This window comes from Lagenorhynchus albirostris, chromosome 3, assembly GCF_949774975.1.
Source record: "Lagenorhynchus albirostris chromosome 3, mLagAlb1.1, whole genome shotgun sequence".
Lineage (NCBI taxonomy): Eukaryota > Metazoa > Chordata > Mammalia > Artiodactyla > Delphinidae > Lagenorhynchus > Lagenorhynchus albirostris.
The window spans coordinates 111,429,138-111,453,746 of NC_083097.1; the positions used below are offsets into that span (position 1 = coordinate 111,429,138).

The following is a 24,609-nucleotide window of genomic DNA, read 5'->3' on the forward strand; positions in this document are numbered from 1 at the left end:
CCCTCTTTTTTTCTCTCCTACTCCTCCATTGCTACCCTATTGGGATAACCCATAGGCATAGTTTGGCTCCCCTTATGGCACTCAGAATCAAAAAGGCTGCTGGTCCCTAAGCCACACCTTTCCAAGCCACCTTCTTTGGGAATGAGATCCTTCCCATCCATAGGCTGAGTACAGGCAGCCTAAAAAGCAATGAGAAGAAAAAAAAGACCAAATAATTCTGCAAACGAATTACCCAGCTTGCCCCCATGTCAGGGAATATCAGTTGCCCTGATTGGTTTGTCTTGCCTTTAAGTCAAGAAAATAGCACAATGTGGACAGCACTCTCTTCCTCTCAGGAGCCAGCTGTAGTGTAAGGAAAAGAAAGCTGGGCTCATTTCCTCTTCTGCCTCCAACAATCTGTATGACTTTGAGCACATCATTTCCCATCAGTTTCCCCTCCAACGATGTAGAGATTAGACTATATTGGGGAGCTCTCAAATTAGGAACCATGGGTGAATTCAAGGGGATATATCAATTCCTAAAGGATAATGTACCGGATTTTTCTTTTTTATTGAAAATTTTATTGAGATAATTTTAGATTCATATGCAGTTGTAAGAAATAACAGAGATACCAATTTCCCAGTGGTAACATCTTGCACTATAGCAGTACACAACTGGGATACTGATATTGGTAAAATCCACCTATTTTATTCAGATTTCCCCAGTTTTACACGCACTCATTTGTGTATTTGTTGGGGTGTGTGTGTGTGTGTGTGTGTATTTACTGCTATACAATTGGGAATTTTCTTTTGCATGTGTTTTCTGGGGAAGGGTTCTTAGCCTTCATCAGATTCTCTCCAGTATCAGAGATGCAAAAAGGGGATTGGATCCCAGCTCTGAGAATTCTAGAAGACCACACCACAAACCTCTACAGCTCTCTGTTCCAACAGCAATATTTAATTAGCACTTACCAGGGACTTCCCTGGCGGTCCAGTGGTTAAGACTCTGAGCTCCCAATGCAAGGGGCATGGGTTCGATCCCTGGTGGGGAACTAAGATCCCGCATGCTGCATGGCGCGGCCTAAAAAAAAAAAAAAAAATTCCAAAAAAATTGCTAATTAGCACTTACCACATGGCATGCACAGGGATGCTTGGGGGGGAGAGTTGATGGAAAGAGATACAGGGAAAGCAGGGAAAACCTAGAGGTGTATAACACAGTCCACTGAGCTATGCTACAGCAGGGGAAGACAGACAGTCCGACAGGTAAACAAGTCATTTATTAAACATTTATAGAAGAGGGATGGCCTTGTTGCTTCAGGCAGCTTGGGAAGTATTTCCACAGAAGCTGATGCTTGAGCTACATCTTGAAAGATAGTCCAGAATTCTTCAGCTGAGAAGAGAAGAACTAACTGTTAAAATTCATTCCTCTTAAATCATATCTGTTCTAGCTGTTTTGAAGAAAACATGCCTACATTTGTTTATTCTACAATGTTAAGGTGTCAGATTCTTCAGCTCCCGTGTGTTGGTGTTGAGACCAAGGGATTTTTTCCCCCTGAGTCTACTTTCCACTGTCTTGTCCAAATTGGATACCATATCCTGCTGACTGAGCTTGAGAAAGGCATTTTATCTCTGACGCCTTGATCACATCAGAGCTTATATTTAAAGCATGAGTGATGAGAAGAGACCGCAGCCAAGTCCCTGGCTCTGTCCCATGCCTAGAGCACCCTCTTCTCTCTACCGAAGGCTCCGGATACCAATCCTAGTGCAATGGCTGGTGGGAGTTAGAGCTGGCCAGAACCATGAGTAAAAACATCTCTGCTCTCCAGTCAATTCTTCAATAAATGGGATCTCCTTTTCCACAAGGGCTCATCAGAAATCCTCAGGGCTGGGTGCCCTGGTTCCCCCATGTCTGCCCTCCCCACGTTCAATGTTTGGCTCCCTTGTATGGGCTCTGGCTCAGGCATCCCTTGGGGTCTCTTTCTCTGTGTGGATTTCAGGTCCACATCAGGCTGTTTAGTTCCCAGTGCTGTTTTCAGAAGATCATTCTCTCTGGTTGAGCCATCCCTGAGCCAGGGAGACCAAGACCCTTCCATCAGGCCCATTCTTTGAAGAGCCCCCTAGAAGCCTGATTCAAGGTACCATTTCTTAGGACTTCTGTGTCCTCATGCAAGTTATTTAAGCCCCTAAACTTCAGTATCTTCATCTGTAAGATAGGGATCATAATAGTACCATCCTCACTGGGTTATTTTAAGCGTTAAATAAATTAACCCAAGTAAAGCTCTTAGCACATGATAAATACTGCATCTACATTAGCTACTACTATTAACATCTAATTTTATAGTAAAATTATTTCTGATTGTAAAAGAATTAATGATCACTGTAGAAAATTTGTGAACTACTAAAGAGTTTAAGGAAAAAATAATCATAACATCTAGGCAAGAGTGATATAATCATTCTGATGTATAGTCTTCCCAGTTATTCTGTGTGTGTGTATATATATACTTACAGGAAATAAAAAAACTGGGTTCATATTGTGTACGTCTGTTCTGTAACCCATTTTATTCAACTGATATATAGTATTTTCCATACATTGGTACTTAAATACTCTTAGAATATTTTAAAAAGACTACCTTTTTTTCAAGCGTATCGATGTAACCCAACTTAGGTAACTAATCCCTTAGTTTGGTAGTTAGATTGTTTCCTATTTTTATATTTGCAAATACTTGTTCATAAATATTTGTGTGCATCTCTGTTTATTCCTTAAGATAAATGTTTAGAAGTAGAATAACTGTGCCAAGTATCAATAACTTCAGTGACATTTCTGGGACTGTTTTTATTTTATTTTGTTTTGTTTTAATATCAGGTTCTCAGAATTGAATTAACCACAATCTTTGGTTCATGACATTATCATAATTGTTACTGGATGGCCTGATTTTGTTAATTTAGGTGGTAAATTCATTTCAATAATGTAATCAGTACCTGTGAATCCACAACCTCAAACAAAAGCTAGGACTTCAACAATAACCAATATTTAACTCATAAGGGCTTCCCCCTCATTTCCCTGCACTCCCCAACCAAGGGAACCTGCATCAGATGTTCATTTCTGTGCTTTTCCTTTTATATGGTTTTACTGTATTTGTATATATTCCTAAAGAGTAATTTTTTAAAATTGTTCTTAGCTTTATAAAAAGGATATCATGTTGCATGTAATCTTTCAGGATTTTTTTTTCACTTAATATTACTTTGCTAAAAATTCATCCATATCATTACATTTTACTGTAGTTCATTTTGACTGGTGTAAAATACCCCAGTGCGTAAATACACCACAGTTTACCATCCACTCTTCCACTCATGGGCAACTGCATTGTTTCTAGGATTTAGCTCTTGTTCACATTGCTGCTATGAACATTACTGTAAATGTCCCCTGTTGTACTTGCACAAGAGTTTGTCTATGGAGCCGGTTTATACTTCTACCAGCTATAGGTGGGAGAGCCTCTGGGTCTATATCCTCTGCTACACCATGAATCCATCTTGTCAGGTTGCTTTCCAGACGGGTGGATCAATCTACCTCCTTCCAGCAACGTATGAGAATGCCAATTTCCCCCAAACTCTTTCCAACCCTAGAGATCATTTAAAATGTTTGACCATTTGACAAGAAAAAATATCTCCCTGCTGTTTAACTCTGTGGCAAGGTACTGACCCCACTAAAAGCTGAGAGAGAAGGGGTTTGGCTCAGAGAACTGTTTCCAGTCTGATAACTTCAGTGACATTTCTGGGACTGAATCCCCAGTGGCTCAGCTGCTTTCCCATGTCCTAAAAGAGGTGACACAGTTGCAAAGAGTGAGGGGGGCCAGGATGGGAAACAAGCCCAACTCACCACAGTGTATGCTTGTCTCCTGGTCCCGGCCTCTGCCAGTGTCAGATCACTCTTTCTCCTTGATGAAGCAGGCATTCTCTCTCCCCACCCCCACCCAAGAAAAGCCAGTATAATGCTGCCCTTTGTTATTTGAATTGATAAATTTAAACCTCTTTCCCTGCTTTGCAGTAAAAGAACTTTCTATTTTGGGCTTAGTGACATAGCCAAAACCAAGCAGAGAGCAGCAGGCTGCAGCATGAGTTAATAGTCTTTCTTCAAGAAGAGAACTCACATGCAAACAGAAGGACCTTCCAAGATATGTCATCTGTATAGCAACATGCAGCCTTGTTGCCTGCTTTTCTGCTGACATATATTTCAAGGTTCAAAATTGAACACTACCTAACTTTTGGAGTAAGCTGATGGATTGAACAATCAGGTTTCTTAATTCAAATCAATTTGACAGGATCTCCTCTGTGTACCTAGTGCTGCGCTGGGTATCGTCAGGGAAGAGAATTCTGTCTTTAAGGGGAATTCTAGCCACCAAAAATTACACTAATTTGAGGAGAGCCTAAACATTTACCTAAGAATATGCTTTCCTCTGCTAGTCCGTTTCTCTGCCTGAAACCTCCACATTAGTGTAGGATCCTGGGTCTCAAGAAGCCCCCAGAAGTACACAGAGATCATGTTTATAAGACGAGCAATCTATTTAAACCATAGGCACCTGTTAGCACAAAACCACAGCCTGGAAGAATAGGACAGAGGACCTACCATCCTCTCTTTTGTCAAACTTTTTCTTATGGGAGTTTTCAAATATGTACAAAACTAGAGATAATAATGTAATAAACCCCCATGTACCTATCACCTGGCTTCGACAATTATCAACATATGGCGATCTCGTTTCATCTGTACCTCCCATCTCTATTTTAAAACCAATTTAAAGCAAATCACGGATATTTTCATATTTAAATACTTCTGTATTTATCTGTAACAAATAAGACTTTTTTTCAATAACCACTGTATCACATTTTAAAAATTATCAATAATTCCTTCTTTTATTAAAAAATCAATAATTCCTTCATACATCTAGTATCCAGTCAAAAGTCAAACTGCCCTGATTTTCCCAAGTATCTTTCTGTAATACTTTATTCTAATCAGGAGCCAAGCAATGTCATTTGTCTTTGTTGATATGTCTCTTTTGTCTCTTTTAGTTGATAATTTTTTAATATTTAATTTATAACAGTTTCCCTTCCTTTTTTACTGCTCTGCATTTTGGTGTTGTTGAAAATAATGGATATTTTAGTTACTAATGCTGTGTAACAAACCACCCCAGACTTAGTGGCATAGAACACCACCAATTTATTGTGCTCATGCTTCTATGTGTCAGGAGTTCAGAAAGGGCATGGTGGGGATGGCTTCTCTCTACTCTTAGCTGTCTGGGGCCTCAGCTGGAAGGGTTCAAAGTCTGATGATGACTTCACAGCTGGGAGCTAGAAGCATCAAAGGATTGTTTTCTCACATGTCTGATGTCAGAGCCTGGAGCACTCAAAAACTAGGACTGCTGACCAGGGCACCCACACGCGGCCTCTCCATATGGCATGGCTTCCTCAGAGCCTGGCTTTCCTCAGCATAGTCAGACTTCTTACATGGCAGCTGAGGGCTTCAAGTTCAAGTAGGCGTTCCAGCCAACAAGGTGGATGCTGTATCACTCTTTATGACCTAACCTCAGAAATCACAGTGTCAACTTTTGCTGTGTCCCGTTGGTTGAGAGTAAGTCAACAAGCTCACCCAGACTCAAGGAGAGTGGAATTAGTCTCCACCTTTATAGAGGCAGGAGCAAAGTTCCACAAGAGCATGTGGGATGGGAGATACTGTTGCTCCACCTGGCAATTAGGATGGTCAGTAAGGCCTGCCTTTCCTAGACCAACGAGCAAAGATGTTACAAACAGTGGAAACCTAGTGGAAGAGAGAAGAGGGGAGTTTATTTGTTTGCAGGGCTACTTCCTATCGTTGTGTGGATTGTGCCCTGAACAGCAGAGGGAGTGAGTGGGGCTGCAACGCAGCTCCACTTGCCACACCTGTACCTGACTACGGGGTTGTGTCTTCAGGAAGAAGAGGCACATTTCTAATACACATAAGACTCCATATGGGGAAGAGGTGTCCCTCAATGGATGGTAAAAGATCACTCAACCTGGGAATTCCCTGGCAGTCCAGTGGTTAAGACTCTGCACTTTCACTGCAGAGGGTGCAGGTTTGAAAGATCATTCAATCTAACTTATGCTTATTGGGTACCTATTGATTGAACACATGCTAACTTGGAGAATATTAGGTCGTCTTTTGGTTAAAGTTGCACACACACTTGGCCAAGAAATATCTCAAAAATAAAAATTATATTTTTTAAATGGTGAAAGTTTTTAGCACTAGGTACTTTATGACTGCATTGGTCTAGAATGATCTAGACCTATCTTTGAAGAAGCCAAGACACTGTATTCCAATGACTGAGGGCCCAGTCTGACCCATCAGCTGCCAGCCTTCGCTGGATGCAAAAAGTGGATGCAGGATTTATAAGGAACCAGGCCAAAAAGAACTGAGGATTTTCTTTTCTTCTTTGCAGCCCCTATTCTTCATTCATATAGTTTTTATAGTTTGATTAAATCCCCAGGGAAGTAGATGCTTTCATTTCTGTTTATGGCTAACAGGAAAATAAAATCATATAGGTAAGACAAGGAATTTCCAAGGACTTTAAGGACCAGGACAGTATCAGACACCTCTGAGTTTGACAAAGGCAGGTGTGTTATAAGGCAGCTCACACAAGTCCAGATATAAATCTTTGTAAATGAGATAATTAAAAAGCTGTGATCATGCTGATCAAGCCATGCTGGTGGTCCACAGAAAGCCTCAAACCGCAAGGCTCAGGGCACTTAATTTAATTTTATTAATTTATTTTTTACTTACTAGGCCTCAGGTGCAGAGTGTTAAATTAATCACTTTTCAGTTCATGCTGTGCTTTTACGTATGTACGCATGTATTTCCTCTTATGCCCACTCCTCACTCCTGTCCTTTCCACAAGCAACCATTTTATTTGTTTGTTTGTTTATTTATTTATTTACTGCACTGTGCGGCATGCAGGATCCCAACCAGGGATCAAACCCGTGCCCCCTGCAGTAGAAGCATGAAGTCTTAACCACTGGACCCCCAGGGGAATCCCAGGCAACTGTTTTAATCTTTAATTCCATTTTTTGGCTTGTATGTGTTCAAGGGAGTGTGTGTTGTTGTCTGGTTTGCATGCATTTTAATTTACATCCATAGCCTTGTGATATAGATCTCACTGTGTCTTACTTTTTCCACTGTGCACTTTGTTTTTAAGACCAATCCACACTGCCATGTGCACTCCAGTCCACCATTCCTGACGGCTGCAGAGGACTCCACCATGTACACACGGCATGTGGCCTCTCTGCTCCCCAGTAATGGGCACTCCTGGTGCCACCCAAAACAATGCTGCCATGAGCAGCCTCATGTGTGTCCAATTTTGGACCCATGTGGCAATCTTTTTAGACAATTTCTCATCCATGTGGTGTCTTTTTATGCATCAGAAAAGGCACCTCTTCCTCCTGGAGGACACAGCCCTTGCACAAGGCTTGGCAAGGTGGAGCTCAGGTTTGGTTTCAGCCCCTACTGGCCCCCTCAGTAGAAGCCTTGCTCAGGACACAATCTGCACAACTGTAGGAGGTGGCTCTGACAAAAATCATTTCCCCCATCCTCACTTCCACCAGGTTTCCACTCTTTTGAACAACACTCCTGATTGTTGCAGGAAGGTGAGGGTGTTAACAGACTGCAGAAATCCCATCATAGGATATGTGTATACTTCATGTGACCAAGTAGTGCCATATTGCTCGAGCACTGTATACTTGGGCTGTACACAGTTATCCTTCTCAAATGGTTCCAGCATGCTTCATCCCCTTCCATACCTCAGACCTGTGACACACTGCCACCTCAGTGCCCTGGAGCCTGCCTCTTGCCTCAGTGTCTCTTGGTTAGCTCGCCAACCTTACATTCTAGGAGTTACTAACTCATATCTTTGGCTTATTGATGTTCCCTTTAAAGAGGTCTGGGTCAGGGCTTCCCTGGTGGCACAGTGGTTAAGAATCCGCCTGCCAATGCAAGGGATATGGGTTCGAGCCCTGGTCTGGGAAGATCTCACATGCTGCGGAGCAACTGAGTCCATGCGCCACAATTACTGAGCCTGTGCTCTAGAGCCTGTGAGCCACAACTACTGATGCCCGCATGCTTAGAGCCTGTGCTCCGCAACAAGAGAAGCCACCACAATGAGAAGCCCACACGCCGCATCGAAGAGTAGCCCCCGCTCGCCACAACTAGAGAAAGCCCATGCACAGCAACGAAGACCCAACACAGCCAAAAATTAATTAATTAGGAAAGAAAAGCCAATCAAAAACTGGGCAGAAGACCTAAATAGACATTTTTCCAAGGAAGACACACAAATGGCCAATAGACACATGAAAAGATGCTCATCATCACTAATTATTAGAAAAATGCAAGTCAAAACTACAAGGTACCACCTCACATAGGTCAGAATGGCCATCATTAAAAAGTCTACAAATAACAATTGCTGAAGAGGGCATAGAGAAAAGAGAATCCTCCTACACTGTTGGTGGGAATGTAAATTGGTCCAGCCACTATGGAAAACTGTATGGAGGTTCCTCAAAAAACTAAAAATAGAGTTGCCATATGATCCAGCAATCCTACTCCTGGACATATATCCAGACAAAACTATAATTTGGAAAGATACATGCATCCCTATGTTCATAGCAGCACTATTCACAATAGCCAAGACATGGTAGCAACCTAAATGTCCATCGACAGATGAATAGATAAAGATGTGGTACATATAAACAATGGAATACTACTCAGCCACGAAAAAGAATGAAACAATGCCATTTGCAGCAACATCGATGGACATAGAGAGTATCATACTAAATGAAGTCAGAAAGAGAAAGACAGATATTATACATATATGATATCACTTATACGTGGAATCTAAAATATGACATAAATGAACTTCCATGGAACAGAAACAGACTCACAGACATAGAGAACAGATTTGTGGTTGGCAAAGGGGGGGGAGGGGAGGAATGACTTGGGAGTTTGGAATTAGCAGATGCAAATTATTATATATAGAATGGATAAACAACAAAGTCCTACTGTGTAGCACAGGGAACTATATTCAATATCCTGTGATAAATCATAATGGAAAAGAATATGAAAATATATACATGTGTATAACTGAATCACTTTGCTATACAGCAGAAACTACACGACACTGTAAGTCAACTATACTTCAATAAAATAAACTTTTTTTAAAAAAGAAGTTATTGTGTCATCTCAGATGACTAATCAAGAAGAAATGGGCCGGGGACTTCCCTGGTAGCACAGTGGTTAAGAATCTGCCTGCCATTGCAGGGGACACAGGTTTGAGCCCTGGTCCGGGAGGGTCCCACATACCACAGAGCAAATAAGCCCACACGCCACAACTACTGAGCCTGTGCTCTAGAGCCCGAGAGCCACAACTACTGAAGCCCATGTGCCTAGAGCCCGTGCTCCATAACAAGAGAAGCCACCACAATGAGAAGCCCATACACCGCATCGAAGAGTAGCCCCCACTCACCGCAACTAGAGAAAGCCCGCGCACAGCAACAAAGACCCAATGCAGCCAAAAAATAAACAAATAAATTAATTAATTTTTTTAAAAAAGAAGAAGAAATGGGCTCAAATTAAGGCAAGGGAGATTTAATTTGGCTCCTGATGAAGTATTTCACAAAAGAGGAAACACAGGCTGGACTAGGCCATGGGCAGGAAGATGGAAATGTCATCTCATTCCGGAGTCCTTCAAGGAACAGAAAGAGCAGGAGACCTTGCCTAGTCTAGACTCGAGGCATGCCTGTCTGCAAGCAGGGGAAGGTCAAGGTGCCTTTCAGATCTGTTAACACTTCTGCAGAGTGGCTAGATACTCTAGCAAGCTGGATTTTTCATTCTTAACAACTGACCAAGAACCTATTCCTAGAGGATAAAGGAGGGCTGAGAGCCTGGCTAGGAGTCCAAGAGCTCAGACTACCTGCTCTGTCTGCTCTCTGGAACCCCTGGAGCATGGGCCTAGTCACTATTCATTTTCTTAACCACTTTTACAGGGCCAAGGGAAGGGGAATCTTAAAAGTTAATGCCCATTTAGTGGAAGAAACTTTCAAATAATCGAATCTTTCCTGTTGTATCACAGCCATATTTACCAATTATCCATGTAGAGCTGCTATAAAAGGTTTCTCCTAAAGAAAACTTCCTGGAGGTATTGAACAATGTCATACACAGAAAAAATGAGATCACAGCAGTTCCTAATGAGTTCCTTGGAGAACACATATGAGCAGGTCCATCCTAAGAGCCAGCGGCTCCCCAGCCCTTCTCAGCTGGGGCCCAGCAAGTGTATGAAAAAGTTTCCCCCTGTTGCTTCAGCCAACAGCTAGGAAATCCTAGCTGCACATACCAGGCTCCTTAAGCAATGATGAATCTGCTTCACTTCCTCCTTTACTTCCTAACCAAGAGTAGCAGTTTCAGTGTGGAAGCCAGAAAGGGCTGACAACATCACCACTTCCCCACAGCAGCTCACTCCGTTATCTTAGCACATTGCTTAAGAGGAAAGTCACCCTCCTCAAACTTCCTTTTGAAAGCCAGAACTAGAGATTATAGCTCTTAAATGGGGCACTCAATCTATCCCTTGAATTCTATCAGACTAAAATTTTCAAAACAAACCTCCAAGGTAGATCTCTAGGACCTAGGTGGAGGTGGGAAGTTGGCTGGTAGAACTGAGACCCGGCTTCTGGTATCAGCCGTGCTGTATATACCTGGCACAAGACCCTGCACATTCAGGGTCTTTGGATAATCTCAAAAATAATGCTATGGCCTTTCACAGCAGTAAAATTTTCTAGAACTCTATGCTAAAAGAGGAAAAGAGGCTGCAGTTGCTACAGAAGATTTCTGGAAGCAATTTCACCTACTCAGAAGAGTTAAAGCTGTGTTGGAGACATACCAATAAGAAACAAGACCCAGGGTTGTGGGCACAGCCACCTGGGGACAGGTCCATTGTCCCTACCACTTAGGAATGAATTTTGGAACAACCACTGGGTGACTGGAGAACATTGCTGCCATTCTCACCCCTGTTTCCCTCCTTTTCCCCTCCTCTCCCTTTCCCATTCTGAGACTAGATTATTTCTGTTTTACAGTAAGAAAAAGTATAAATATTCCCCTTAGTTTCAAAGAGAATCACTGTTGGTGACTAAGTGAACTCAGCTGTTTCTGACACATAAACCAACATTTAGATAATCACCATCCTTTTGCAAGTCTTTTGAAAAATATTGGCTTACACTGTTTGATCTCCTATTTTATCCTTTTAAATTTTATCATTCTTGGAAAGGCATAGTACTCAGTGCTATGGAGTGAAGGGCTGATTACATGGAATGTCCTGACATGATGAGATTACTTATCTAATGCAAGAGAGAAGGCAAAGGTGAAAAAACTCTAGGAATACAGATAAAAGGTAGGCAAATGCATAGGACATTAATCATAGCTCTACAGAGTTAGTGCAGCCTTGGAGGCAGGTGATGGACAGAATAGTGTATAATGCATTACAAAGAGAAATTACTGGACTTGCACATTTTTCTAGAACCAATTCATCAGCATTTCTCCTTTTTCACTACAATACTCAACCCAAAATCTAAACATTGCTAATTCTGCCCTCTACCTAAAGAGTGCTCATTTTAAAGTTATGTATAATTTAAAACATATAAAAAGTAGACCTTTTATAAAGCTAATAATTATTCACTAACACATAGTGAATAGTATGATTCCCCATGCACCCAGTATCCAACTTCGACAATCATCAATTCATGGCCATTATTATTTTATCTACACCCCCCCACTGACTTCCCCCATCCTGTGCCATTTTGAAGCAAATTCTAGTCATCGTACAGTTTCATCAATAAATATTCATTATGTATCTCTAAAAGACAAAAACTCATTTTAACATAATTGTTCCCACATTTGAAATTAATAATTCCATACTATACAGGTGATTATCTTTTAGGGAGCAAGTAAAAAATGTTGACCAGTGGAGAGAGGTGAAATATCCCCATAGCCATAGAGATGTGAAATAGTCATTGCCACAGGCTCTGTGGTTAAATAGGACATGCTTCTAGCTTTGCTGATAAGACCCAGAAAGTGGGTTATGAGGTCTCACAGTCAACCTAATTGTTGTTATTTGTTTACTCTGCACTTCTGGGTGGGGAATCATGGGATGAAATCCTCCTGAAAGGAAGATGAGAGAGCCTGCCTTCTCATGCGTGATTCCCTTTGGACAAGTTGAGACTGTGTAATTAGCCCATGTCACTGTGTCACACATTGTCTCAGAACTACACATACAGCTCAGGAATATGAGCAAGCATTTTAAGCCACAGAATTACTTGTAGATCCAGAGCACAGCCCAGAAGCAACAGTCAGAGAGTTTTCCAATGCCTAATTCTACTGGTTTCTATTTCTTTGGAAATATTTCAGGAATTTATTGGAGATATAATAACATTTAGTGGCATTCATAAGGGTTAGAAGAGAAAGCAGAGTCCTGTAAAAAAGGGGGGTTTGTTTTAAGAGATATATACATATTCCCTATATTCCTTTGTAATGACTGATTCACAAATGTTCCTTTAAGAATGTTACATTAATACAGGGTGGTTTACACATTCACAGAAAGATAGACAAAATGAAAAGGCAGAGGACTTTGTACCAGATGAAGGAACAAGATAGAACCCCAGAAAAACAACTAAATGAAGTGGAGATAGGCAACCTTCAAGAAAAAGACTTCAGAATAATGATAGTGAAGATGATCCAGGACCTCAGAAAAAGAATGGAGGCAAAGATCGAGAAGATGCAAGAAATGTTTAACAAAGACCTAGAAGAATTAAAGAACAAACAAACAGAGATGAACAATACAATAACTGAAATGAAAGATACACTAGAAGGAATCAATAGCAGAATAACTGAGGCAGAAGAACGGATAAGTGACCTGGCAGACAGAATGGTGGAATTCACTGCCACAGAACAGAATAAAGAGAAAAGAATGAAAAGAAATGAAGACAGTCTAAGAGACCTCTGGGACAACATTAAATGTAACAACATTCACATTATAGGGGTCCCAGAAGGAGAAGAGAGAGTGAGAACCCAAGTAAATATTAGAAGAGATTATAGTCAAAACCTTCCCTAACATGGGAAAGGAAATAGCCACCCAAGTCCAGGAAGCACAGAGAGTCCCAACAGTATAAACGCCGAGATACATAGTAACCAAATTGACAAAAATTAAAGACAAAGAAAAATTATTGAAAGCAACAAGGGAAAAACAACAAATAACATATAAGGGAACTCCCATAAGATTAACAACTGATTTCTCAGCAGAAACTCTACAGGCCAGAAGGGAGTGGCACAATATATTTTAAGTGATGAAAAGGAAAAACCTACAACAAAGATTACTCTACCTGGCAAGGATCTCATTCAGATTTGACGGAGAAATCAAAAGCTTTACAGAGAAGCAAAAGCTAAGAGAATTCAGCACCACCAAACCAGCTCTACAACAAATGCTAAAGGAACTTCTCTAAGTGGGAAATGCAAGAGAAGAAAAGGACCTACAAAAACAAACCCATAACAATTAAGAAAATAGTAATAGGAACATACATATCGATAATTAACTTAAACATTAATGGATTAAATGCTCCAACCAAAAGACACAGGCTCGCTGAATGGATGCAAAAACAAGACCCATATATATGCTGCCTACAAGACACCCACTTCAGACCTAGAGACACATACAGACTGAAAGTGAGGGGATGGAGAAAGATATTCCATGCAAATGGAAATCAAAAGAAAGCTGGAGTAGCAATACTCATATCAGATAAAATAGACTTTAAGATAAAGAATGTTACAAGAGACAAGGAAGGACACTACATGATGATCAAGGAATCAATCCAAGAAGAGGATATAAAAATTATAAATATATATGCACCCAACATAAGAGCACCTCAATACATAAGGCAAGTGCTAACAGCTGTACAAGAGGAAATTGACAGTAACACAATAATAGTGGGGGACTTTAACACCTCACTTACACCAATGGACAGATCCTCCAGACAGAAAATTAATAAGGAAACACAAGCTTTAAATGACATAATAGACCAGATAGATTTAATTGATATTTATAGGAAATTCCATCCAAAAACAGAAGATTACACTGTCTCCTCAAGTGCACATGGAACATTCTCCAGGATAGATCAAATCTTGGGTCACAAATCAAGCCTCAGTATATTAAGAAGACTGAAATCATATCAAGCATCTTTTCTGACCACAACACTATGAGATTAGAAATCAATTACAGGGAAAAAAACGTAAAAAAAACAAACACATGGAGGCTAAACAATACGTTCCTAAATAACCAAGAGATCACTGAAGGAATCAAAGAGGAAATCAGAAAATACCTAGAGACAAATTAGAATGAAAACACAACAATCCAAAACCTATGGGATGCACCAAAAGCAGTTCTAAGAGGGAAGTTTATAGCAATACAAGCCTACCTCAAGAAACAAGAAACATCTCAAATAAACAACCTAAACTTACACCTAAAGCAATTAGAGAAAGAACAAAACCCCCCAAAGTTAGTAGAAGGAAAGAAATCAGAAAGATCAGATCAGAAATAAATGAAAAAGAAATGAAGGAAACAATAGCAAAGATCAATAAAACTAAAAGCTGGCTCATTGAGAAGATAAACAAAATGGATAAACCATTAGCCAGACTCATCAGAAAAACAGGGAGAAGACTCAAATCAATAGAATTAGAAATGAAAAAGGAGGAGTAACAACTGACACTGCAGAAGTAAAAATAAAATAAAATCTCATTAGAGATTACTACAAGCAACTATATGCCAATAAAATAGACAACGTGGAAGAAATGGACAAATTCTTAGAAAAGCACAACCTTCAGAGACTGAACCAGGGAGAAATAGAAAATATAAACAGACCAATCACAAGCACTGAAATTCAGACTGTGATTAAAAATCTTCGAAACAAACAAAAGCCCAGGACCAGATGGCTTCACAGGTGAATTCTATTAAACATTTAGAGAAGAGCTAACACCTATCCTTCTCAAACTCTTCCAAAATATAGCAGAGGGAGGAACACTCCCAAACTCATTCTACAAGGCTAACATCACCCTGATACAAAACCCAGACAAAGATGTCACAAAGAGAGAACACTACAGACCAATATCACTGATGAACACAGATGGAAAAATCCTCAGCCAAATACTAGCAAACAGAATCCAACAGCACATTAAAAGGATCATACACCATGATAAGTAGGGTTTATCCCAGGAATGCAAGGATTCTTCAATATATGCAAATCAATCAATGTGATGCACCATATTAACAAACTGAAGGAGAAAAACCATATGATCATCTCAACAGATGCAGAAAAAGCTTTTGACAAAATTCAACACCCATTTATGATAAAAACCCTCCAGAAAGTAGGCATAGAGGGAACTTTCCTCAACATAATAAAGGCCATATATGACAAACCCACAGCCAGCATCGTTCTCAATGGTGAAAAACTGAAACCATTTCCTCTAATATCAGGAACAAGACAAGGTTGTCCACTGTCACCACTATTATTCAACACAGTTTTGGAAGTTTTACCCACAGCAATCAGAGAAGAAAAAGAAATGAAAGGAATACAAATCGGAAAAGAAGAAGTAAAGCTGTCACTGTTTGCAGATGACATCATACTTTACATAGAGAATCCTAAAGACTCGACCAGAAGACAACTTGAGCTATTCAATCAATTTGGTAAAGAAGCAGGATACAAAATTAATGCACAGAAATCTCTTGCATTCCTATACAATAATGATGAAATATCTGAAAGAGAAATTAAGGAAACACTCCCATTTACCACTGCAACAAAAAGAATAAAATACCCAGGAATAAACCTACCTAAGGAGACAAAAGACCTGTATGCAGAAAACTATAAGACACTGATGAAAGAAATAAAAGATGATACCAACAGATGGAGAGATATACCATGTTCTTGGATTGGAAGAATAAATATTGTGAAAATGACTATACTACCTAAAGCAATCTACAGATTCAGTGCAATCCTTATCCAACTACCAATGGCATTTTTCAAAGAACTAGAACAAAAAATTTCACAATTTGTATGGAAACACAAAAAACCCCGAATAGCCAAAGCAATCTTGAGAAAGAAAAACAGAGCTGGAGGAGCAGGCTCCCTGACTTCAGACTATATTATGAAGCTACATTAATCAAGACACTATGGTATTGGCACAAAAACAGAAATATAGATCAATGGAACAGGATGGAAAGCCCAGAGATAAACCCATGCACATATGGTCACCTTATCTTTGATAAAGCAGACAAGAATATACAGTGGAGAAAGACAGCCTCTTCAATAAGTGGTGCTGGGAAAACTGGACAGGTACATGTAAAAGTATGAGATTAGAACACTCCCTAACACCATACACAAAAATAAGCTCAAAATGGATTAAAGACCTAAACGTAAGGCTAGAAACTATCAAACTCTTCGAGGAAAACATAGGCAGAACATACTATGACATAAATCACAGCAAGATCCTTTTTGACCCACGTCCTAGAGAAATGGAAATAAAAACAAAAATAAACAAATGGGACCTAATGAAACTTCAAAGCTTTTGCACAGCAAAGGAAATCATAAACAAGACGAAAAGACAACCCTCAGAATGGATGAAGCAACAGACAAAGGATTAATCTCCAAAATTTACAAGCAGCTCTCATGCAGCTCAATATCAAAAAAACAAACCATCCAATCCAAAAATGGGCAGAAGACCTAAATAGACATTTCTCCAAAGAAAATATACAGTTTGCCAACAAACACATGAAAGGATGCTCAACATCACTAATCATTAGAGAAATGCAAATCAAAACTACAGTGAGGTATCACCTCACACCAGTCAGAATGGCCATCATCAAAAAAATCTACAAACAGTAAATGCTGGAGAGGGTGTGGAGAAAAGTGAACCCTCTTGCACTGTTCATGGGAATGTAAATTGATACAGCCACTATGGAGAACAGTATGGAGGTTCCTTAAAAAACTAAAAATAGAACTACCATACGACCCAGCAATCCCACTACTGGGCATATACCCTGAGAAAACCATAATTCAAAAAGAGTCATGTAGCACAAAGTTCATTGCAGCTCTATTTACAATAGCCAGGAAATGAAAGTAACCTAAGTGTCCATCAACAGAAGAATGGATAAAGAAGATGTGGCATATATATACAATGGAATATTACTCAGCCATAAAAGGAAACGAAATTGAGTTATTTGTAGTGAGGTGGATGGACCTAGAGTCTGTCATACAGAGTGAAGTTAAGTCAGAAAGAGAAAAACAAATATTGTATGCTAAAACATATATATACGGAATCTAAAAAAAAAAAAAGGTTCTGAAGAACCTAGGGGCAGGACAGGAATAAAGACACAGACTAGAGAATGGGCTTGAGTTCATGGGGAGGGGGAAGGGTAAGCTGGGACAAAGTGAGAGAGTGCCATGGACATATATACACTACCAAATGTAAAATAGATAGCTAGTGGGAAGCAGCCACACAGCACAGGGAGATCAACCCGTGCTCTGAGACCACCTAGATGGGTGGGATAGGGAGGATGGGAGGGAGATGCAAGAGGGAGGAGATATGGGGATATATGTATATGTATAGCTGATTCACTTTGTTATAAAGCAGAAACTAACACACCATTGTAAAGCAATTATACTCCAATAAAGATGTTAAAAAAAGAGAAAGAAACAAGAAAATTCTCAAATAAACAATCTAACTTTACACCTAAAGGAACTAGATAAAGAAGAGCAAACAAAACCCAAAGTTAGTAGAAGGAAAGAACTCATAAAGATCAGAGCAGAAATAAATGAAATAGAAACAAAGAAAACAATAGCAAAGATCAATAAAACTAAAAGCTGGTTCTTTGAGAAGATAAACAAAATGGATAAACCTTTAGCCAGAATCAACAAGAAAAAAAGGGAGAGGACTCAAATCAATAAAATTATAAGTGAAAAAGGAGAAGTTACAACAGACACCACAGAAATACAAAGCATCCTAAGAGACTACTACAAGCAACACTATGCCAATGAAATGGACAACCTGGAAGAAATGGACAAATTCTTAGAAAGGTGTAACCTTCCAAGACTGAACCAGGAAGAAATAGAAAATATGAACAGACCAATCACAAGTAATGAAATTGAAACTGTGATTAAAATCTTCCAACAAAGCAGCCGCATAGCACAGGGAGATTAGCTCGGTGCTTTGTGACCGCCTGGAGGGGTGGGATAGGGAGGGTGGGAGGGAGGGAGACGCCAGCGGGAAGAGATATGGGAACATATGTATATATATATAACTGATTCATTTTGTTGTGAAGCTGAAACTAACATACCATTGTAAAGCAATTATACTCCAATAAAGATGTTAAAATGAAAAAAAAAAAATCTTCCAACAAACAAAAGTCCAGGACCAGATGGCTCCACAGGTGAATTCTATCAAACATTTAGAGAAGAGCTAACACCCATCCTTCTCAAACTCTTCCAAAAAATTGCAGAGGAAGGAACACTCTCAAACTCATTCTATGAGGCCACCATCACCCTGATACCAAAACCAAAGACACTACAAAAAAGGAAATGACGGACCAATATCACAGATGAAAATAGACGCAAAAATCTTCAACAAAATACTAGCAAAGAGAATCCAACAATACATTAAAAGGACCAAACAACATGATCAAGTGGAATTTATCCCAGGGATGCAGGGATTCTTCAATATATGCAAATCAATCAATGTGATACACCATATTAACAAACTGAAGAATAAAAACCATATGATCATCTCAATAGATGTGGAAAAAGCTTTTGACAAAATTCAACACCCATTTATGATAAAAACTCTCTAGAAAGTGGGCAAAGAGGGAACCTACCTCAACATAATAAAGGCCATATATGACAAACCCACAGCAAACATCATTCTCAATGGTGAAAAACTGAAAGCATTTCCTCTAAGATCAGGAACAAGACAAGGATGTCCACTCTCGCCACTATCATTCAACATAGTTTTGCAAGTCCCAGCCACGGCAATCAGAGAAGGAAAAGAAATAAAAGGAATACAAATTGGAAAAGAAGAAGTAAAACTGTCACTGTTTGCAGATGACATGATACTATACATAGAGAACCCTAAAGATGCCACCAGAAAACTACTAGAGCTGATCAGTGAATTTGGTAAAGTTGCAGAATGCAAAATTAATGCACAGAAATCTCTTGCATTCCTATACACTAACAACAAAAGATCAGAAAGAGAAATTAAGGAAACAATCCCATCCATCATTGCAATAAAAAGAATAAAATACCTGAGAATAAACCTACTTAAGGAGGTAAAAGACCTGTACTCAGAAAACTATAAGACACTGATGAAAGAAATCAAAGATGACACAAACAGACGGAGAGATATACCATGTTCTTGGATTGGAAGAATCAATATTGTGATAATAACTATACTACCCAAAGCAATCTACAGATTCAGTGCAATCCCTATCAAATTACCAGTGACATTTTTTACAGAACTAGAACAAAAAATCTTAAAATTTGTAAGCAGACACAAAAGACCCCGAATAGCCAAAGCAATCTTGAGGGAAAAAAATGGAGCTGGAGGAATCAGACTCCCTGACTTCAAACTATAAGACAAAGCTACAGTAATCAAGACAATATGGTACTGGCACAAAAACAGAAATATAGATCAATGGAATAGGATAGAAAGCCCAGAAATAAACCCATGCACCTATGGTCAACTAATCTATGACAAAGGAGGCAAGGATATACAATGGAGAAAAGATGGTCTCTTCAATAAGTGGTGCTGGGAAAACTGGACAGCTACATGTAAAAGATTGATATAAGAACACTCCCTAACACCATACACAAAAATAAACTCAAAATGGATTAAAGACCTAAACATAACACCAGACACTATAAAACTCTTAGAGGAAAACATAGGAAGAACACTCTTTGACATAAATCACAGCAAGATCTTTTTTGATCCACCTCCTAGAGTAATGGAAATAAAAACAAAAATAAACAAATGGGATCTAATGAAACTTAAAAGCTTTTGCAAAGCAAAGGAAACTACAAACAAGACGAAAAGACAACCCTCAGAATGGGAGAAAATATTTGCAAATGAATCAATGGACAAAGGATTAGTCTCCAAAATATATAAATAGCTCATGCAGCTCAATATTAAAAAAACAAACAATCCAATCAAAAAATGGGCAGAACACCTAAATAGACATTTCTCCAAAGAAGATATACAGATGGCAAAGAAGCACATGAAAAGCTACTCAACGTCACTAATTATTAGAGAAATGCAAATCAAAACTACAGTGAGGTATCACCTCACACCAGTTAGAACGGGCATCATCAGGAAATCTACAAACAAGAAATACTCAAGAGGGTGTGGAGAAAAGGGAACCCTCTTGCACTGTTTGTGGGAATGTAAATTGATACAGCCACTATGGAGATCAGTATGGAGGTTCCTTAAAAAACTAAAAATAGAATTACCTTATGACCCAGCAATCCCACTACTGGGCATATACCCTGAGAAAACCATAATTCAAAAAAACACATGCACCCCAATGTTCATTGAAGCACTATTTACAATAGCCAGGTCATGGAAGCAACCTAAATGCCCATCAACAGACAAATGGATAAAGAAGATGTGGTACATATATATAATGGAATATTACTGAGCCATAAAAGGGAACGAAACTGGGTCATTTGTAGAGATGTGGATGGATCTAGAGACTGTCATACAGAGTGAAGTAAGTCAGAAAGAGAAAAACAAATGTAGTATAATAATATGTATAAAATGGATAACTAAAAAGGACTTGCTGTATAAAAAAATAAATTTAAAAAAGTACCATATATTAACGCATATATGTGGAATCTAGAAAAATGGTACAGATGAACCGGTTTGCAGGGCAGAGATAGAGACACAGAGATATAAAACAAATGTATGGACACCAAGGGGGGAAAGTCGCAGGGTGGTTGGTGGTGGTGTGATGAACTGGGAGATTGGGATTGACATGTATACAGTAATATGTATAAAATAGATAACTAATAAGAAACTGCTATATAAAAAATAAATAAAATTCAGAAATTCAAAAAAAAATACAGGTTGGTTTACATAGTTCCCCAAGATATGCAAAAAATTCTGTAAACCAAATCCTATTTTAAAAGCTCTCAAAGGGAACACATTTTGTAAAGCTAAAAATTATTTCCTAAATTATGTTCTTTTTTTAAGGGCTTTTTTATTATTATTATTTTTTTTAAAATATTTATTTTTATTTATGTATTTATTTGGTTGTGCTGGGTCTTAGTTACAGCAGGCGTGCTCCTTAGTTGTGGCTCATGGGCTCCTTTAGTTGTGGCACATGGGCTCCTTAGTTGTGGCAGGCGAACTCTTGGTTGCGGCATGCATGTGGGATCTAGTTGCCTGACCAGGGGTCGAACCCCGGCCCCCTGCATTGGGAGCACGAGTCCTAACCGCTGTGCCACCAGGGAAGTCCCTATGTTCTTTTTGAGCCTAGATTTTTAAACATGTTTTTGGTTTTCTTAAAATGAAACAATCTCAACTAGGCTTGCAAGAGGAAATCACATATTCTTGGGGCTCTGCATGCCTTTTCACTCCTGTACCACTACTACAAGAGCCACCTAACTGGTTTTTCTGCTTCTCATCCTGCCCCTTCACATCGAGTTGTCTTCCTAAAGCACATATCTAATCGTGCCACTTCAATAATAGGCATGTAATACTTCCATCACCTTCCAAAAATCCCTGATTCCTTAGGATAGCATTCCAAGTTCTCTGAGATGTGTCCCGGACTTATTGGAACAACCTTATCTCCCACTGTTCTCCAATCTCCACATATTCTATTCTCCAGCCACATCAACTAGTAAATATTTTTAGAACATGGTCCATGTTTTTCCAAACCCTAAAAGACTTATTTCACTTCCTAGGAAAAGGAACAGTCGCAGCCAAAAATAAATAAAAAATTTTTTTAATTAAAAAAAAAAAGAACAGTATAGCCCAGTGTTTAAGAGCATACCCATCATGTCAGACTAGATCCAATCCTGACTCTGTCACCTTCCAGCTGTGTGACTTTGATAAAATCACTTAATCTGCCTGAGCCACAATTTCTTCATCTCTAAAATGGGGATAATGATAGTGCTTTTCTCATAGAGTTGCTTGGAGGATTCTGTTGGATTATGCAAGCAAAATGCTTAGCACAGTGCCCAGCACATAATAAACATCCAATATATGATAGCCCTTATTTCAGTCTATTAAGGTCCATCTATCTGTCAAGAAACACTACCCCTTGAAGCATTTTTAGTTCCCCCAGTCTCATCTCTCCTTCTAGGATCCCATAGATCATTCATACCTCTTTCTCCACACTAACTACTTTCTGCCTTACATAATTATATTATTTAGATACATATCTTCTCTACTTTACTTTACTGAATCCCTGCCATGTACTAAGTGCCATAGGGAAGAAAGGATGAAGAAAACTTGGTTCTTTGCCATACAACTGTTCACAATCTAGTTAGTAAACAGACATTGGTAACTCAATACAATTCACTCAAATACAATGATTGTTGAATAAAGCTGTGGCTCATTATCATTACTGTTATACTCTGTTTCCCTGAGGTCCTCTTGTACAGAATAATCTCAAAGTATAAGCTAGATTTTAACCCAAGGACCATGACCATTTCCCCTACTACCAAGCAGAATTTACCTCTTGAGAGCAAATACAGTGAAATACAATTGAACATAGCTGAGTTTAGGGGAATATCAAGGGAAAAGTTCTATCAGTGATGTTGTCAGATTCAAACGATATGATCAAACTATGACTTCCTCTGCACCCAAAGCTTTTTCCAAAATAAATGCACAAAGTGTTGGACCTAAAATATGGTACAGGGCTAGAAGCACTTTTAGCCTCCTTTTCCTGATGATGCAGTTGTGATGTGTATTCGTGGTGTGTTTGTAATTCGAGAGCAGAACAGATGGTGAAGGCTGCATATCCACGCTGCATCCTCTAACCCTATAGATTGTCAAGACCATGAGGTCAGTGATTACCATTGAGTTTTAGCTGCAGAAAGAGTCCTCTGCCTTGTACTAAATGATGCTTTATGTCAGTGCCAGGTTCTCAGTGTCAACATGACTTGAAGTGAGACTTGCTCAGGTCCCTGCCTCACCCAAATACCAGAAGATGACTCCTACAGCGCCTACTACAGCAGGAAACAATGCAGTTGGACAGCATATTGGGGGCATTAAACTGGGCACATGTCATCACGATGGCATCTCATGAAGTAATTGCTCTGGATTGCCAGAAAAAGAGGAGTGTCTTCTTGTCCCAGGCAGAGCTCACCTCCCCCTTTTCCTAGACTGCCTGAGTCCTACGACCAGGAGCAGAGCTAGGCTGGTTTTCTCCCTCTATCTCCAGAGTTCTAGCTCTGTGGGTAACTGTGGGAAAGGAAGCCTATTCAACTACATGCAGTTTCGTGTTTCTGAAAACATATTCAAAAGTCAGGTGTATGGTCAAACATACATTTTGTTTAAATGTTTTAAGGACAGTTCATTCCCAGAAAGCTAAAAACATTATAAAATCCCCAATTATGTCTCACATTTTAATCACAGTGTCAAACAATGTATTTCCAGCACTTACAGATATTCTTTCTTTTTTTCCTTTCCTTCACAACTGAATACGTCATCTGACATGTGACATCTGGCATGTAAGAGTCCAGATGAGGCTTAAGATTAATTAGCACCCTCTTAGCACCCCTAAGGAGCTCATCTTTGTCTTAATGCGATCACATTCATGGGAGTGACGCTTCTTTTTTGTGTGTGTGTGAGGAGTGAGGCTACTAATCACTAGCATCAGCAATCTCATTTTTCCACTGCAAATAATTTTCATTTTTACCCCCCAAAAAAGTAAAATATTCAAATTGTCACATAAGCACCACTATGCCAACAATGAGAGCAGCACTTTCAAGACTGCACCATGGACCTGGCAGAGGATACTAGACTGCAGTAGCCCAAATGATGGATGAGAGCCTGAATATAAGACAGGTGAACTAAGGAGAAGCTGGGATTACAGTGAGTACGAAAGTAAAATGTTTGAGAGAGGAGGCTGCTTGTTCTGTTAAAACAACCTGTGGGACTTCCCTGGTGGCGCAGTGGTTGGGAATCCGTCTGCCAATGCAGCAGATGGGGGTTTGATCCCTGGTCCGGGAAGATCCCATATGCCGCAGAGCAACTGAGCCCGCGCGCCACAACTACTGAGCCTGTGCTCTAGAGCCCGTGAGCCACAACTACTGAGCCCACGTGCTGCAACTACTGAAGCCCACGTGCCTAGAGCCCGTGCTCCGCAACGAGAGAGGCCACTGCAATGAGAAGCCCGTGCACTGCAACGAAGAGTAGCCCTTGCTCGCCGCAAGTAGAGAAAGCCCACGCCCAGCAACGAAGACCCAACACAACCAAAAATAGATAAATAAAAATAATAAATAAATTTATAAAAATTAAAAGAAAACAAACAAA

General features: G+C 39.6%; 1 protein-coding gene across 6 annotated transcripts in view; it reads right to left on the bottom strand.

Moving 5' to 3' along the window:
- Positions 1-727: 727 nt before the first annotated feature.
- Positions 728-24,609, bottom strand: part of CDKL3 (cyclin dependent kinase like 3) — an 84,474-nt gene continuing 60,592 nt past the window's right edge. For 5 of the 6 annotated variants that reach the window (XM_060143610.1, XM_060143608.1, XM_060143612.1 and 2 more), the window contains one exon: positions 1,237-1,368. The gene's annotated coding sequence lies outside the window, so the exon portion shown is untranslated. Of the gene's footprint in view, positions 1,060-1,236; positions 1,369-24,609 lie in introns of those variants that run through there. The other variant, XM_060143609.1, reaches the window with a different exon arrangement.